The sequence below is a fragment of the Schistocerca piceifrons genome, chromosome 3 (genome assembly GCF_021461385.2).
Source record: "Schistocerca piceifrons isolate TAMUIC-IGC-003096 chromosome 3, iqSchPice1.1, whole genome shotgun sequence".
NCBI classification, from domain to species: Eukaryota; Metazoa; Arthropoda; class Insecta; order Orthoptera; family Acrididae; genus Schistocerca; species Schistocerca piceifrons.
In genome coordinates this window covers 943,728,296-943,748,257 of record NC_060140.1, presented here as the reverse complement: position 1 = coordinate 943,748,257, position 19,962 = coordinate 943,728,296, and positions in this window count along the sequence as shown.

The following is a 19,962-nucleotide window of genomic DNA, read 5'->3' as shown; positions in this document are numbered from 1 at the left end:
CTGCTACAATTTCCTGTTGCATCTCTGCAAGCTGGCTGTCGTCAGTTTTGCACCAGTGGTCTCATGTGATTTTTACGCTCCAAGTTAACGTGGTGCAACAAAGTCTGTTCCTGAGGTATCCCATCATGAGCACATGCTCTTATAGCAGGACGATGTAGCTGAGGGCTCACCAGGTCGACGATCTTAGTGCGGTTGATCAGCATCTGGCGACCTCGTGAGGGTGACACAGTGAAACATTCTTGTAGGATGGTATAATAAAAGTCGAGCGTGGGTTGTCTCCGTGTGTCTGCATCCCTGCCATACGCCGTCAGTTCCACCAGAGAGCAGGTTTGTCACATTTGATCCACCAATTTAATGCCAATCGACAGTGAGCGTGACGCCGACAGCTTGATGCCACATGGTCTCCAATACACCTCTGCATACCCGTGAGCCGAGATGGTCAGTGTTCGTCTTCTATGCAGCGTGGATGGAGGGCAATAGCACAGATATATGCCACGGTGTCAGTGGAGGCTATAGGTCATAATTCCATACCACTTATCGCCGCCATTAGGATATGTGTGACATGAAGGAATCTGGGGGTGCCATCATATGAATGTCGCCACATGTCGACCAGATGAATGTCCTGTATGAGGGTCTCGAGTTCTGAGCAAGGTGAATAGCATGGCAGCTGGTTGGTAGGAGCTTGCATACAATTGGAGTTGCCACATATCACCATGTCAGCCAGTCGACCCTGGCTGAGTTGCGCCATGTGCGCTATGAGGAAATGCAAGCATTCTCTCCAGCCAGAAGGAAAGTAGATTTTTAACGAGCTGTATGATGTTGATTGTAATGGCCATGCCCCTTGCATTTGGGAGGTATCACATGTCAGTCACTATCAAACCCTCATGGAGAAGAATGACAACCCAGCTGTCTGTGTGGGACACATGTGAAATACAACCTGTATATTCAAAGAAGTTGGGGAAGCTTGCTACATGGACTTCTTTTAAGAAGGCAACGTTACATCTGCTCTAGTCAACATTTGTCAGGACAAGCTCAGATTATGTTGTGCCCAGATTGTATTGATGTTAACAGTGGCTAGACAGAAGGTCTGTTGTCTAGGTCTGCTGGCTGGAGGTGTCGTTGTAGCAGACAAGTGTGAGAGAGAAAATCCCTGAAATTCACAGTTGCAATGCTGGTTAAAGGGTTGGTGGCCGGAGGTTGCAGATGAAATGCTATGTATCTTCACCCCCATCGACACGTCATTGGCAAATTCAATGTCATCACTTCATGTGCTGGTCTGGTGCTGGTCTGAGGGCTGATCCGCCATTCCCTTCATCGCAAGCTGCTGTCTCATTGGTCGGTGCTGTACTATCGCTGATCTGATTATCCAGCGCTGAAGTCTCGCTGGGGATTGATATACCAGTAGCATGACTGAGGTGAGGAACTGGTCACCAAGTACTGTCATTTGACGCTTCTGCCAAATCACCATCATCATCACCATCTTCATCATCATCAACAACAACAACAACAACATTATCATCATCATTGTTATTATTATTATCGTCACTCCCTTCCAGGCCAGACACGCAAAGGAGACATTCATCAGAAGGAGGTCGCCACCATTTCTTGAGGCACCAAGGAGATCATTGTTTATGGACATTGAGGTCTATATTGGTGTGCAGTGGACATTCCATTGGTCCCTCATTATCTGTAAGGGAGGCCAATGCTGGACGACCCTAGCATCCACATCCATCTTCTCCACAGGTGGCTGGTGATCTGGGTCGCACTAGACGTCATCAGAGTCATCTAAATCTCAAAGTTTGTTACATCCTCCCTTCCTGCAGCGTTTCCTTCAGCACATCACTCCTTCCACCACCCATCGACAGCTGTGTGGCAGGCTTGAAATAATGGAAGGGAGAATTGTTGTCTCTGTGTGTATGTCAACGTCCTGTGTTCTAGAGCTCGTAACATGATGCTAAAGGCATGCCGACCTCATGTGGCCTTTTCACAGCCAGAACACGTTTGGGGTAGGCAATCTTGCATGATGGTGGCATGACATCCACCTGTGTTCTAGTATGATGTGACATGTTTTGAAAAGTCGGTTTTTATCTGCTGTACTCCGTTGTAGACTTTGTACATATCGAAAGTTTGCTGTTTTTCTGTCATATGGCTAATCACATTGCCACACAGTCGAAAAGCTGCCTTGATGACATTTTCTGGGCTCTAAAAATGAAGCTCAAATACTCACAGCATCTGTGAGCTAAATCACAAAAAAAAAAAAATCAAATGGCTCTGAGCACTATAGGACTTGACTGCTGAGGTCATCAGTTCCCTAGAACTTAGAACTACTTAAACCTAACTAACCTAAGGACATCACACACATCCATGCCCAAGGCAGGATTCGAACCTGCGACCATAGCGGTCGCGAGGTTCCAGACTGTAGCGCCTAGAACCGCTCAACCACTCCTGCCAGCAGCTAAGTCCCATGTGGTCCACCATATTGGCTCCAATATGACCATCAGAGTGCGTGCGGAGTGTGTCGGCGTATTTATTGGTCATGTCAGTTCATGCAGTCACAGATGTCATCTTTACATACTGGCTGTGATGGAAAAATGTATAGCCACATTTTGCTGTATCCAGTTTAAGTTGGTCTGTCCAACTTGATAATCGCATTGTTGGGCTTGGCCTGGTCTAAAAGTGATCTTTATCGTCTCGTGCTATAGGAATGTGTCATAGCATCCTGAATGTAAAAACAAAACTAACCTGTAAGCAATGAAGAAGTAAACACAAACAACCTGCACATGGCCCCACTGGTGGGACACTGCAGAGATCCTCACCCCACCACTACTAAAAGTATACTGAATCACTGAGCTAATGGGACAGCAACAGGACAGCGTAGAGTTCATGTTATCTGTTCTTGGCCATGTTGCATGCAGTTGCAGCCTTGCCAGAGCCTCGTTTCTTAAATCGCGTTTTTATTAAACATGTTGGTAGGACTAGGTTTTGCTGGATACAGTTTTGTCTTGAATTGGGACGAGGAATCAAATCAGCCTCCAAGTGTGTCATTTTTTCTTCAGACTTTTACAGCAGTCCGTTGACATGTTGACATCTGAGGGTGTCGTGTGCTCTGTTGAATACCAGTGTCACACATGCACAATATTTAAAACAACATGACTGGTTGTGTTCATCAGGTGCTACCTAAGACTGCTAGTCGAGTGGAACGGGTCCAATATTGGCAACTACTGCCTTGCACCTCAATGGCCGGTTCTAAGCGCTTTTTCTGCGGTTACTTCCTACTAGAATCATCGTGAGACATTCTGTTTTCACTCCCATGCACTTGGCAGCCAGCTGACGCTCCGTTTTATGTTTGGTGCGCCTGAGAGCGAACTGACATTCTGTTCTTGGTATGGTGCACCTGTCTGTGGTTCAGTCCCCATGCCCACATTCTCAGTCCTTCCTTTTATGGAGCCATTACCTTTCAGCAACTCCAGTGCGCAATCCCTGACTATGCTGAGTTGGTACACGGTGTCATGATTCATGAGATTTTCTGCCACCTTTATCTCTATTGACTCTCTAATAACAGTGTCCCAATATCTGGGAGTCAGTGCCAGAACCGTTGTTTTTTTTTTAAATCATGGTATGATTAAGTTCCAGGTAGTGCTCAGCAGTGTCTGATTTAGTTATTGTCTCAGCTGGGTGCGTGTGGCAACAACAATTTCAGCACTGTGCTGTGAGGCTAAAGGAAATTTTAGAGGAGTAGGCTGCGGTTCTCTCTGTTGTTCCATTTCACTCGGGGAAGATGTGACACCAATCTCATGAGTAGAAGAAACGAGATCAGCAAACATCAGTTTACGACACTGTTGCCTACCATATCCACTGAACAGAGAACGGATGCCATGATAACGTTGCAACCAGTGTTGAGCGGACCAGCATTTGTGTGGTATACCCCTCATATCACCCTAAGAGAGAAAAACCTCCGTTAACTGTCGTCAACCTCCAGAGGGAGATTGAATACTCAGACATTTGCGTACTAGCAGTTCTATATTAGCAACAAGAACCATACTTATGGAACCATTATGGTGCATAAAAGGAACTTGAGAACTGTGATGCAAAATCAACCTATCTACTTGTAGGGGGTTCAAAAACTTGACGGAAAAGACATAGTTATCAGAATCAAAACATACGGTATGAACCTGATCAGATGTTTCACAAATCGTATCATCGAGCCAATCATGAATCTTCAAAGATCCGGAGTGTGCAGAATGCATGGATTTGTCAAAACTAGAGCTTACCATACTAATACCATTTCTCAGAACACACTTGGAGACCATGGTCAACATTATCAAGTGGACTATGCCACTACCAAATGACACGCACAATAACTAACGCTACAGACCAAACGACGATGCGACACACGAACAATACTGAGAAACTGTTGTACAGATTCGCGGGATGCTGCGGTGAAGCGGAAAACTACCAACCTTCCTGTTTAGCGCATGAGGTGGAACTGAATGACGATAGCAAGAAAAGAACACCCAGTCCCTGAGGGGATAAAATCTCTGATATGGCTGTGAATTGAACCCGGGTCCCTTCAGTTGGCATTCGGCCACACTGGTCCTGCAGCTGCTGGGGCAGACAGACCATCTGACCATAGTGCCACTATACCAATCATTGCTCAAAAATTTCTCTATGTGTAACTCTTTAGAGAGTGTTTTAACTTTTCCTGCGGCCCCTCTCAAGCGAAATATTTTAGCAGCTTAAAAGGGGAATCATCCTGCTTCTACTCACATAGTTTTATTTTATATATAGTTTCTGTCAATGGGATCAATGGTCTCTTGGAACTCAACAAAAATCTTTTAAACCCACCAGTCTGTGGTAATGATTGACTTCAGGTTAAATATTTGTTCTGAACATGATCTGCCCTTCCTAAAATCACCTTTATATTTATCTAAATTACTCACCAATGTTGTTTCTACTCCGTTTAATATAATCTTGGATAATATGTTATGTGCAACTGGTTGCAAAGAAATTCCTCTGTTCTTCTTAAGATCTTGCTTGTTGCCTTTCTTATGTAGTGGACGAATCAAGACAATGTTCCGTTCTCCAGGGAGTTACTTTGTTTCCCAAGTTTTCTCAAACATTAATTTAGATCATTTTTTAGTTTTGGTAGAGACCATTTCAAAAGTTCTGCTATAATATTGTCTCCTCCACTAGTGTTACGAGATTTTAATACCACCTTAAATTTCTTTGCTAGTTAGGGGTAAATATTCTCATAGATTTTCATGAGCATTTGAGTATTCGAGCTTATGGATTGATTCTGAACAACTGAATAGCTAATCGAAATAGTTTGCAAGTCTTTCGAAATTTTCATTGTTCCATAAGCCGAGTCAGTGAACCTCATCCCATGCCCCTCTGATGTTAGACTTACATTGGAAGTACATCTACCTAAGTCTTTAAATCTTACATTCTCCTCCAAAGATCTACTGGAAAAGGGCTATTTTAGCAAATTATTTACAAAAAATACTTTCTTACTAAATTTCCTTGTATATTCACTGTTTTTACCCCCATGTAGCCTATAACCTTTGGACTTACAAGTGTAGTGATCATAACTAAATCGTATATATCACTTTTACGTTGGCATCAGTCTGAATCGAACCCAGGTCAACATATTGCCATATTGTGCATTAGAACACTCGCCCATTGTGCCATTACGACAGTGGCTCCTCAAAAAATCCCTTATACTTTGATCAGGTGGTCTGAGCAACGTAGCACTCATAGTGCCAGGAGGGATGACATCACATCAGCGCATGTACAGTCGAAAACAGAAAGCTATGTACCTTCATTGATTTGATTACAGTGCAGCTGACCATCATTTCATAACTTGAAACAGGTTTTTAGTTAGCACATAGAGAGCACTACAAAATATCTTGTCATACATTTTATTTGCATACCAATGCGCATTCGAAGAGAAATGGCGTAATTTTAGTGCATTTTTGGCTCGCATTCAAAGAAAAATGTTATTTGAGTCCAGTGTCCAGCTCACATTTGAAGCGAAATGGCGTAATTTTAGTGTGATCTTTACAGTGTCCTGTAGCACATTAGCGTGTGATAACCAGCCGCCACTGACTATTTTAGGCAGCAGCCCAAAAAGGAAATGTACATAAAATACAAATGCTTTGGGGCCAATGTTAAGAAATTCTTGAAGCAATGCGAATTTGACGATACACTTGGAAGTTTTTTTGTACCTTGCTGATGCATGGTGGTAATATGGTGGACATATGGCAGAAAGACAAGGCGTTGATGACCTGAAAATAAGATTGTAGATTATGTAGAAGACATTGCAGACACGCTCAATCCACAATATATTAACCTTCAAACAGGACCAGTTTTACAACATTTTTCCACACATAACATTTAGTGCCCAGCACATCCTGCCTATTCCCCCCTCTCCCAATATTAATTATTAGTTACTATTCCTTGCGCTTTTGGTAAGGTCTTTAAAAATAAACCTAAATCTAGTGATTGTGGAAATTGTTCTTTTAAAAAAATTATTTCTATGTAGACACGCCTCTTTAGCAGAAATGAAGTTGGAAATCTTATTCCAGTTCTCACTATTAAAATTAGAAATGATGTATTTCTATTTAAGGTTATTCTTGAGCTCTTTAAAAGATTTTGGTGACACAAGAAAGAACTAGATGTATTGCATTGTCCCAGTGTCAACAAAAGTGTGTGGAGAATGGAAATACAAAGTCTCTGTTGTATTTTTAGTTTAATAATTGAACTTATTAATTCTACAATTTATAAATTATTTGAATTTTCATCAGAAAAAGTAGGACACAAAAACAAAAAATAGCATCTTATTTTATACTGGTGTGTTAAAAGGAAGACATTCTTTAACTGTGGAAGTTGTATGTTGCACATTAAGAAAAGTCAAATTTTAGGAAATTTCAATAACATAAATGTGACATAAAGTCATGCAGGAGGTGGCGACCATTATTATAACAATCAGTAGTTCTCCATTCTCCATTCATGCTAGACTGCAAGTGTTTGTTTCACATACAACTTGAATAGCCATATCTATGTGCACTAATTGCTCCTGGATTGTGATTGTGGAAATTGTTCTTTTAAAAAAATTATTTCTATGTAGACACTCCTCTTTAGCAGAAATGAAGTTGGAAATCTTATTCCAAAATGCATCAAATGAGCATTAAAGTCATTCCTTTCCTTATGTGACCTAGTCTCCTGAAAGCAGAACTATTGATTTCTTTAATTTCAAGTTTGACATCAGATGACAAATTACAAATGTATTTACATATGATGTAATTACAGATTTACAGTTTTCGGATTTTTTTCTGTGAAACCTTGCTTCTTGGGAAATTTCATGATTCTAGGCCAATGTAAAGTACCCTATAGGTTTTGATCAGTGAGTTTGCGAGTATCAAACTGTGGAACATAAAGGGCGTTATCTTTTGACTACATTAACTTAGAGACTTCGGTTTTTACATTGTTGAGGGACCTCAGGCCTTAGTACATGACACGAATTTCAGTTTGATACGTGTACCCATTCCTAAGAAAAGGGCTCTTAACTTTAACGGGTGGATGAACAGACAGAGAGAGACATAAGAAAGCCCAAAAAAATTCTCAAGTGATATAAATACAAATGTACAAATTTCGGATTCTTTTCCTTTATTTGTACTGTAAAATCTATCTTCTTGCCAAATTTCATGATTCTAGGCCAACTGGAGGTACCCTACATATTTTGATGAGGGAGTCTGCAGGTATTAAAATATGTGATATAAGTGGCCGCATGTTTTGACAACATTGACTTAAAAGCTTCAGTTCTTTGCACCATGAAGAGACCATAGATCTCAGTATGTAACATAAATTTCAACCTGATATAACTACCTATTTCTGAGAAAAGGATTTTTCACAGTGGAACAGACAGACAGGCAACAAAGCAATGCTACAAGTTTTCCATTTTTATCGACCACAAAAATGATGAATTTGTTCAAAATTTTTGTATATGCAACTGAAAAATATAACATTAATTAGCATGTGATACGAAAGAGAAGATCCACAGTGCTGACAGTACCATTTTAAACTAAACAAGCCCATCACTGAAATGGCGTAAGATGAAAACATTTGCTTTGCGTTCTCAGCCCATGAGATTTATTATTTATTTATCCATAAAAGTTTTTTTGTTATATGTGCAATGTGGACTATAATCAATAGTGAAAACTCATATGTCTGAAAGCAAGGCCTATACAATTCGAATCAAAAGCGTTCCTGTAAACATAGGTTCACAAACAAGTAAGATAATTGCCAACATGTCGTTACCAGTCATTACTGACGTCAAAGTGAAGTATCATGCTAGTTACTACAAATATATTTGAAATGTAAACTGTTCTGTTAAGTCCCTGTCTAATTGGGCTGAAATTCCAGTGAGGATAATACTTGATACTGAAGATAGTGTTCGCTCAAAACCATGCCTTCGCAGATACTTCCCAAATAGTTCATTTGCAGATCAATGTTTATGGGAAGATTTTTGCTTGTATTGTCGTGTAATTTCACCTGTGTCAGTTTCCACTGCTGATTATGATACACTCTGCATAGAGCTGCACTTGGTGGCTCTGGCGCTGCTCTCAACTTAGCACCCCGCAACTGCACATGTCGTTTGGACCATAAACCAACCTTGTCTTCAAGCATTGTTATTTGATGTAATGAAGGACCGCTTTGTAAGCAACTCCATTATAACGATGGTACTTCAACTCCAAGACAAGAAATGATTAGTTTTGTTGCCTGAGTCTTTCATATTTGCCATCAGAGACATTACAATATATGAAAACATGTTCTCATGAATCGTGTCACATGAAATCTCTCCCAATCATAATGGTCATAGAAATTATTGTGCCCATACTGAACATGGAAAGGAACCCAGCTACTTGGGCTAGTCAGCAAAACTCTGTAACAGATTGTAAAATAGTACTGCAATGGTGGTTGGAACGCAGTTAGCTACTGCCAAGCATTATAAATGGCTTCATAAAAGTAGAACATGTGACAGTCGGATGCTATCGACAGATGACGTTTCAGCGACGTTCGTCTGGTTCAGCTTCCACCCCATGGTCTCCCTAGTTGTTGCAGCTACACTGGTGTGCAAAATTTAAGGACGAAAGTGCATCCCACGTGACGTTTCACTGCCAAGTACCATAGCTTGATGATACTTCAACCATACATAGAAATAGCTGCAGCAGGATAGTAAAATCGGCAACTAAAAGAAATACACAGTGACACAAATAGAAAAGACAATTTTATTCAATGACAGTAATTACACAGAATTAACCAAGATTTATGGTGGTTCTCTTGGGTATTACACCCCTTCCACAACATTCTCCCTTACTGGCCTCAAGGAGAGTAAGGAGTTCTTGTGACAGAACGTTCCATTCCTCCATCAGCGCTGTTGACAACTGCTGAATTGTCGTTAGTGCACGTGGACATGCTGCAGTACTCCTCCCCAACGCCACTTGCACATGCCCAATGAGAATTAAGTTAGAGGAAAAGGAAGGCCACTCCATTCACCAAATATCATCTCATTCCAAAAGCTACTCCACCTGTGAAGTTCGATGTGGTAGCACATTGTCATGCATAAAAATGAAGTCAAGGCCCAATGCATCCCTGAAAAGATGCACACTGGGAAGGTGTTCAGTGTCACAATAACGTTGAGTGGTGAGTCTCCTGTATTGGAGGCAACTATGCCTGTACAACATTATGCCTCACTACACCATAACATACAGACCACCAAAACGATCAAGTTCAGTAATGTCCCCAGGTGGAGAACGTGTCCCACTTTTCGCAATATGAGGGTATGTAATGCAACCACATCATACACCAGCAAAATGTCTTCAACAGCAGCCAGCCCCCTACTCTTTGAAGCAGAGACAAGGACCGTCCATACTCGGCGCTAGTTATTAGCGGAAAAATCTGTTTTGTGGAGCCCTCCGTTGTGCAGAATTAACTGACTACTTTGGACTAAGTGTCGTTACTCTCTTAAAATAAAAAAGCACACCGCTCAGTAGTAGCTACAGCTTCACAGTAACCGTTCTTTAGTTCATGGTTCAGCAGACTAACCAACACTTCAGCATTCCTTTTCCTTGACATATCAGTTCATGAAACATCCATCTGCTCCTCCACAGTGAAATTTCAAATATTAACAACAAGACAATTGTGATAATGCAGTGACCAGATACGATTAAAATATTTACTGACAATTCGAAAATACGTGGTTAGTTAAAAAGGCAGAAAATATTTTTAACAACTTACGTGTTCACATTACTTCTTCATATAGTCATAACCCAAATTGAAACATCTGTTGAACCATGACACCAGCTTGTTTATGACTTTATAAAAGAATGATGCACCCCCTGGTACTTCAGCCAGTCACAGACAATATCCTTCAACTGATAGCATTCATGAAGTACTGTGTAGTCAGCCACACTTTCATCATGGGGAAGACACGAAAGTCACTCAGAGTGAAGCCTGGATTATAAGGAGACTGCTGAAAAATTCCCCAGCCAAATTTTTCCTTTGTGCTATTGACAGAATGGAGCTGCACATTGTCATGAAGAAGAGTAGTTCTTCCTGTAATCACATCGTGCTATTTGCTTAGGATTGACCTTCACAGTTTTGTAAGAGTCTCGCAGTATTCTTACAGGTTACTGTCACGAAATCTATTTGCTTATTGGTAGAATTAGTGTGAATTCAGAGTTTGTTCCGTAGCTGCTGAATTCACAGACTGCACCGATGTCTTGTACCCAGTCACGATTGTGTTCATAAATTCCTTCATCTCTTCGTGGTAGCACTGACAGAATGTCAAGGCCAAACTCATTATTACAGTTTTGTGAGCACTGGCCAGACAGTTTGGTACTCGCCATTCACAAAACATACGCTAAATTAACCTCTCTGTGTCATTGATAAAGAGTGTTGTCCTTTAAATTTGACTCAAATATTCAGAACCAACATCTCTCACATTCACAATTTCGTCAACATTTTGCACAAGTTTATCAGTCACGTCTGAATGTCATCTTCTACTAGATTCGTCTTGTACAACTGTATGACCAGCCTTGAATTTTGTGCACCAGTCCGTCAGACCATCACTCAAAATCAAATCCCTATAAACAAGATGCAACCGACTACAAATCTCCATGACACTGACTGCTCCTGCTTGCAGAAAGTGAATAACATAACATACTTCACAACTGACTCGAGATGGAATAACACTGTTCCGTTCATCAGCTTACTTCTTACACACCAATAAATGCAACTGACAGTTGACTGACGTAATGGGACTCTCATAGTCTCCTTTTCCAACCAGAAAAGTGCCATGAAGCTACAAGTATTTGTGTATTTCTAATAGCTAATTAGAGGTTATTTATGAATAGCCGTCTGTAGCTGATCGATCATGTGTGGGGGTATTTTAGTAGAACGAAAATGTATCTTCCACCCTAGATTCCAAAATCAAGCACTTTTATACAATTACAGTCTTTTTTTGCTCTAAATCGATTAATTCTTTGAAACAGGTCCATAACTGGCATAAAAATATCGATCACGTTTTGGGAACCTCATTTTCATGCAAAATCATCATATAGTTAAGTATATTTTATATTTTATATATAACTAAAGTTGTATACTTATGCAACTCGTGATGGTAAATGAGATATGATGATAATGATAAATATGTAATACTTAAGATGACTATAAATGAAGTACAATAATGATGATATGTCACATTTCTATTTGATATTTGGCTAACATAGAGATTACTAATATAAAAATTCGATCAAAAACTGCAAGACATCACTCACATTGCATGTTTCACATTCCTCTGGCCCTCTACAGGGTGGTCCATTGCTAGTGACCGGGCCAAATATCTCACGAAATAAGCATCAAACGAAAAAACTACAGAGAACGAAACTCATCTAGCTTGAAGGGGGAAACCAGATGGCACTATGGTTGGCCCACTAGATGGCACTGCCATAGGTCAAACGGATATCAACTGAGTTTTTTAAAATAGAAAACCCTATTTTTATTACATATTCGTGTAGTACGTAAAGAAATATGAATGTTTTAGTTGGTTCACTTTTTTCGCATTGTGATAGATGGCGCTGTAATAGTCACAAAGTATAAGTACGTGGTATCACGTAACATTCCGACAGTGTGGACAGTATTTGCTTCATGATACATTACCTGTGCTAAAATGGACTGTTTACCAATCACGGAAAAGGTCGATATCTTGTTGATGTACGGCTATTGTGGTCAAAATGCACAACTAGAGTGTGCTATGTATGCTGCTCGGTATCCGGGTGGACGACATCATCAAAGTGTCCGGACCGTTCGTCGGGTAGTTGTTTTATTTAAGGAAACAGGAAGTGTTCTACCACATGTGAAACATCAACCACGACCTGCAACAAATGATGATGCCCCATAGGTGATTAAGCTGCTGTCGTGGCTAATCTGCACATCAGTAGCTGACAAAATACGCGAGAATCAGGAATCTCAAAAACGTCGGTGTTGAGAATGCTACATCAACATCGATTGCACCCGTACCATATTTCTATGCACCAGCAATTGCATAGCGACGACTTTGAACGTCGTGTACACTTCTGACACTGGGCGCAAGAGAAATTACGGGACGAAGACAGATTTGTGCACGCGTTCTATTTAGCGACGAAGTGTCATTCACCAACAGTGGTAACGTAAACCAGCGTAATATGCACTATTGGGCAACGGAAAATCCACGATGGCTGCGACAATTGGAACATCACCGACCTTGGCAGGTTAATGTATGGTGTGGCATTATGGGAGTAAGGATAATTGGCCCCCATTTTATCGATGGCAATCTAAATGGTGCAATGTATGCTGATTTCCTACGCAATGTTCTACCAATGTTACTACAAGACGTTTCTTTGCATGACAGAATGGCGATGTACTTCCAACATGATGGATGTCAGGCACATAGCTCGTGTGCGGTTGAAGCGGTACTGAATAGTATATTTCATGACAGGTGGATTGGGCATTGAAGCACCATACCATGGCCCGCACGTTCGCCGGATCCTATGTCCCCGGATTTCTTTCTGTGGGGAAAGTTGAAGGATATTTGCATTTCAAAAACAAAAGAAATTTGATTATTACATGGAGGCCCAATTTAGAGCTTATACAGTATGTGTAATATATGATGATACTATATTAGCTAACCTGAATGGATCAAAGTTAAAAGCTTTCACTTCGTATTCTAGCTTGTGCATCATACATGTGATTTTTCTTACCACACATAATTATGGAGGCTGATGTATCGTTTGGTAAGTTATCATTAAACATAGCAACCAATTACAGTACTTTTTTGTGTAACTACTATCTTTTCTACATATCTTAATAATCACATTCATAGGGTAATGTCTTATGAAATTGTATATTTTTATGTCAACATCTCCTAGCTTTAATTGCCTAGTGGATCTAAAAGGAACACTTCTTGTGGAAATAATTAATACCTGCCAGTTTTCAAGTAAAATGTATGTAGTTTAACATTGTCATGCAGTGATGTATCATTCTACTGCTTATTTTTAGTTAGTTTCAAATACAACAAATATAAAATAACATATATCATGTACATTCGAATTATAGTAACATATAGTATCTGTTCCATAATTTATCATATCATTTGAGTGAGCTATCTTAGTAGTTTGTAATTCAAAGAATAATATCATCATCTTAGGATTTTTCAAAATTTTTTGTCATAGTTGAAGTTCATAATTAGGTTTGTATTTAACAACTGGTATTTGAATTTCTGAATTTGCTGCTACGCTTTTACCATCTTTTGGAAGAACTTCAGCTTTTGAATCATTATAATCATCACATCTAAGAATACAATCATTCACACATGAACTCCATGTTAAACAAACAGTTATGTCACGCTCTCTTGTAACTTCTGTATTATCTTAAAATATTTTTATTTATCCATTGTTAACCATATGTTCATCCATGCTTATTTTATCAACTTTAACTCTTTTAATTCATAGGAAAACAATAAAACTAATAGCTTTCAATTTTGTTCATTTATTAAGAAAAAAATATTTCATTTCTAAAATAATTGTTGCAGTAGTACCACTGAAATCAATTAAATTATGGTCATTACTAAATCTTTACATTCAATTGGAATAAATGAAAGGATGATTTGATTCATAAATTACTGGTGTACAAAATTCTACATTAGGCTTAAATTATGCAATAATGTAATTTTCACAGTAAAAATTATTATTATGCCTTTTATTCATTCCATCATCTAAATTAAAATCAATGCTAATTAATTCAAGTGAATAAGTTTAGGAATATAAGTACCAATAGTTTTTCACTAGCTTGTATAACTTGCTTACTAAATCCTAGTGCACTTCCAATACCAACTTGTACATGCATATACACCTTAACATCACTCTCAGGTGTAACTCAGATTAAACATCCATTTCCTTTAATGTACATTTTGGACTTCTTTGTGTGAATAAATTTTATTAAGCTTTTCGTAGTATACTGACCAATATACATTGATTCAGCAATACAACTTAATAATCTTGATGTAACATTTGGAGTTCAAATGTTAGGTAAAATCACACCAATCCTATACTTTTCAACTAGGCCTTATAGGTACTGTTTACCTTCCTCTGAGCAGTAATGAACTACCAGTCAGTTGTATTATTCTCCTCATTTATTAGGGAATAAATGACATACTAGGATCAAAAAATAGGAATACAAGAAAAGATAAAAAAATGAACATTGTAAATTACTATCTAGTTCCATTAGATGTGCCAGTAATGGAACAAATGGATGTAGAAAAACAACATTAATCACAGGTAGTTTTTTTAGAACCAGAATGCTGGAACTGAAATAAAATTAATAATCAAACATTTATTTTAAAAGTTTAGTTTAATCGACAGATCAATAATTTATAAAATGATGTAAAAAATTTGGACAAAATTAAATGTTGAAATAGCAACCTTCATTGATATTGAAATTATACCATTAGAAGAACGTAAAGATTCTTCACTTGTAGTATTTGGTGATTTTGTATTGGAAAGTCAAGAGGTTGTAAGAGAATATTTTACTAAAGTTGGACATAAAGGAAGCAATGGTTTTAATTTCCCTCAAATGTAAAGTAAAATTATATTAATAATAATAAATATACAGTTTTTAGACTGAGCTGTTGGCATGTTTAAATATGATGGTAATTGATGAGTAAAATTTGATGGAGATAAATTAATTGTTGGTAAAAAAGAATATGTAGGAACAAATGGATTGATGAATCTTTTAACTAAAAACATATTACTATCAATGATTTGAATTTCAAATTTGAGGCTGACAATTTATCAAATTATGCAGATATATTATTATGATCAGGAGCATTAAACACAAACAAAACAATGTGAAATAAAGGTACTGAATACAAAAAATAATTAAAAGCAATTTTTATATTCCAAATTGTAATTATTCTTTGGAAAATGAAAAAAAACAATCAAGGATTTATTGGGAAATGTAGTGTAATACCATTTGAATATATATGGATAAATGATGTCTGACAGTTAATATATAGATTAATGGTTATTCATGGTGAAGACATAGCTGGTAATTAACATTAATGCAATGAAAAAATAGCAATAACAAAAATGTTAAGGAGTAACTTAAATGTTTTCATAATCAACAATCCAAAGGGTTTGCCTTATTCAACTAGATTTTTGAATAATTTTCCACATAGCTTTTGGAAAAGTAGAGGCTATGTAAAGAGCTATAGTACACATATCAACAAAATACCATTCGAATACACCAATCTGGCTATAATTACTATAGTCCAAAACTTGTGAATGATTAACATATGGTGAAAAACCTATAAATCCATTAGATGAAGCATTTGAACAATATGATACTGCATATAGAGATCATGAAAAGTATACAGAATAGCCATATAGATGATAAAATTCTAAAAAAACGTTGCAGGAGGACTGTATAGTAATGATGCATCACTTGGTGAAAAATTAGCTGTAACAACTCTTAGAGGCGGAATGTATGGGAAAAAATTAAGAAAGTCTTGAACTTGGTGGCAATGTATGGGAACTATATGAAAAAGTCTGTTATTTTAATTTTATGTAAATGAATAACTTCAGTATTGATTATACCTTGCTGCGAAGTGTCAAAACAAAACCAAAATCAATTAAAATTAAGCACAGTAACATCAAAATATATAGCACTTACAATTTTTAACTCACACTCAAAAAAAGTAGAAAAAATTGTGAAAATTTAGTCGTTTCATTTGGTACACCCACTGAGATAAAAAAACTATTGAATAGCTAAATAAAAAGAAAAATATAAGGAACTAACACAACATGATAGTCGTTTTCTAGTAATATTATTAGCTGCATTACCATATTTAGCAGCTGCTGATTAATTAGCTGGTGCTGATGCTGCTATTGCAAATGCACTTAGAAATAAAAAGCCAGTAGTTAAAAAATTGGAAGAAGAAAACTGACATTTGTTAGAATTAAACAAGGGTTAATGGATTTTAAAATTTTTTTAAATGTTTCAAAAAAAGTCGATATATATCCGAATGCGCTGAGTTATTATGTTATAGACATTTTGTTAAAAATAACAAATTTAATGTTTTCATAGTATTTTTATGACTGAAGTATTGCCTAATAAACCAAAATATATTGAATGGGGGATAGTTAATCAAAAATTTTAAACATCATTATGAATGCACGGATTTATTACTGTAAAACTAAAAATAAAAAGATATTATTTCACTTATTTGATGGCGATATACCAAATCCGTTAGTAAATTATTTAGGTCAAATAAATTATAATACAATGCTTAAAGTTTTCAGAATTGAGATGAATATATTTATGGACTCTTTTGTATGTTTGTGCTGATGCTACTATCATATGGTTATCAATTCTGTCGTATTTGATATGTAATAAATGGATATTTTTGGAAATAAAATCTTGTGACCTAGAAAACACTAAAAAGTATTTAATAAAAACAGACATTTTTCAATCATAAATTAAAACACAATTAGATCAAAAAAAAGTTGTTAAGCAGTTAGGTACGATTTTTCAAACAACTAAATATTATATTATATTTAATGGCAGAACATTAGTAGATGTAAGAGATCCAATAAATAATTATAAATAAAATTAAATAATCATGTTACAAAATCTAGGTATACAAGTATTCTCACACAATTCGAAGTCAATGTCAACAAACAACATTTTCAGCAAGCAACTGATGTCCTAACTAGAAAAGTACAGTTGTTTGGTAATAGGTTAAAAAGAATTGGAATGTATCAATAAAAGTAAACAAATTAAATTTTTGCAAATTTAAGATTGAAAGATACAGGAAAAGCTACACCAGTAAAAATAAAATTCCCATTTATAACCTATGTTAATGATTGATCGAACTTCAGTCATAGTCCTTAAGGACGACATTATTTGAAATTTTAAACATAGAACAATAATTAAAATTGCTGAAATAGAATATATAATAAATGAATTACATAAACCTACAGCAAGAAATTATCATAGAAGAAAAGATTAAAGTTTGGAATAGATGATTTAAGGTATGCTAATTAGTTGAGATGACCCCTGCAACATAAAAAAGGATATCTGTAATAAATAGGTGATTTAAATATTGATATATTCACTAAATATGAATTCTGTTACTTCGGTTAAAGAAAAATCACTTAAAATATAGTTGTAGCATTTGATAATATTTTTAAAAATTGATTACAAAAAATTTGCAAACTTAGTAGACAAGAGTTTTACAGTAAAGATATATAAATAATACAATATAAATATAAATAATATAATGTTAATGTCTATTCAACATTTAATGAAGCAAATGCATTTGTTGTTGAAGAACTTAATAGAATTTTGAAAGAAAATGTGGAGAAAAAATCTGTTTAAAGCAATTAGAAGTGGAAAGTTATTGTTTCCAAATTAGTTGGCTAATATAACAACACAGTATGACAAACTATAAAAATAAAACCAATAAATGTTAACGAGAAAACTTACAAGCCTAATGCAATAATTGTGTATCTAGCTAAAGCTGTATAATCTATTGGTGATAAAGTCAGAATAAGCATATTGATAGATACATCTGAAATAGGATAGACTGCAAACTGGTCTCCAGAATTATTTGAAATTAAAGTTGTTACATATTCTGATCGAATTATATAGAATTTGACATGTTGTTGAAGACTTTTATGAACATGTGTTACAGAAAACCTTATTGAGATAGATATCTAATTGAAAAGGTGGAAAGGAAAAGTGGTGATAGATTAATTGAAATTGGTTTGGATGTGTTAACTCAGATATAACTAGGGTAAATAAAGAAATCATTATTTTATAAACAAATGATAAAATCACCAATTTCATTTTACCCATCCAGTTGGCATCTTAATGATGATGTATCTTCATTCATAAGTGTTCCTACAAATTTACTGTTTGATCTGATTGGTGATGGAATATGCATTGTTTGTGAATACTACGAAAAACATAATAATGAAAAAAAATTTATCTTCAGGATTTTTCAATAACTTAAATATCATTAGTATTTGAATTGTGTATCTTGGTTTATTTCTTTCATAAAATTCACTTACTCATTCCAAATGTTTTCCTTGCCTTTGTTTTTATGTCCTTTTCATATGAATAATATTCTGTATAATTTTCTGTTTACATTGCATTAATTAGAATATTCGTGATAGATTTTATGATATATATCAGAAATAATGGCAGTTAGTTTATCATAAGTTAAATCATCTAATAAAATGAGTTTTATTTTATGTATAGTATTTCCAGTATTCAATTGTAGTGTAATTTACCTTTCAATAACAGTTGGATGAAAGTCAACAATTGGTACTGTTAAAATATTGGGAGGTATTGTAACTCTATATGAATTTAATATATCCACATATTTACTTGCATCCCATAACGTATTCTGATGTAATATAATACATCATTAAAGTGTATTTGATACATTTCTGTATTTGTGTGCAACTGTACTTTCAGTTAGTGTATAAGCATAACATACAGTTTATCTTCACCTGGTCTACCACTATTACATGTTGAAAGTTTACTTTGAATAGGTAGTTTAGATATGTATCTCCAACTTTAAAGAATTCTTAGTATATTTTTGGATGTAGCAATGTATATAATTTGATTTTTTTTTCAGTTCTAGAAAAGAAGGTATAATATTTTTAGTTGTAAAATTCTTTATCTTGAATTTTTACTTCTTTTGTAACTGATCTTCAATTTGTTGAAGTTTATGTTCACCATATTTTCTGACTTCCTAACACATACCAGACACCAATTTTTCAAACTTTTTAGCTTCATTTTCTTAGATGATAAAATAAGAGAATATAGTTTACATCTATTAACAAACGTAAATGAATTTTCATTTCAATTTAATATTACCAATTTGGAGTAGTTAAAATTTTGTAATATATTTTTTTCATCTTAATCAGTATGCATATATTCATAATTAGTTATTTATTGTCCAAAATTTCACCTAGATCTTCAGATGCACATGTGAACTACTCTTTTCATCAGTAATAACACACACTTGCTTATCTTTGTAGGAGAGTATATATATGTTTACATATATATATATATATATATATATATATATATATATATATATATGAAAATTATTCTAGTAATTTTTTCTTGTCATTTTAATTTTAATTAACAGCAAAACTTCTGTAGTTAATCAATATGTAAATAATTAGTCTCTCCTTTTTTTGAAGATATAATTTATTAATGTACGCTAGATTCGTTAATGAATATAATTTTTTCACTGCTACTGAAAATTTTATCTATTTTATTTTATCTTCATCATATGTTAATAAAGATATCACTAGTATTTTTGCATTCCAATATTTCAGCGTAAAGTAT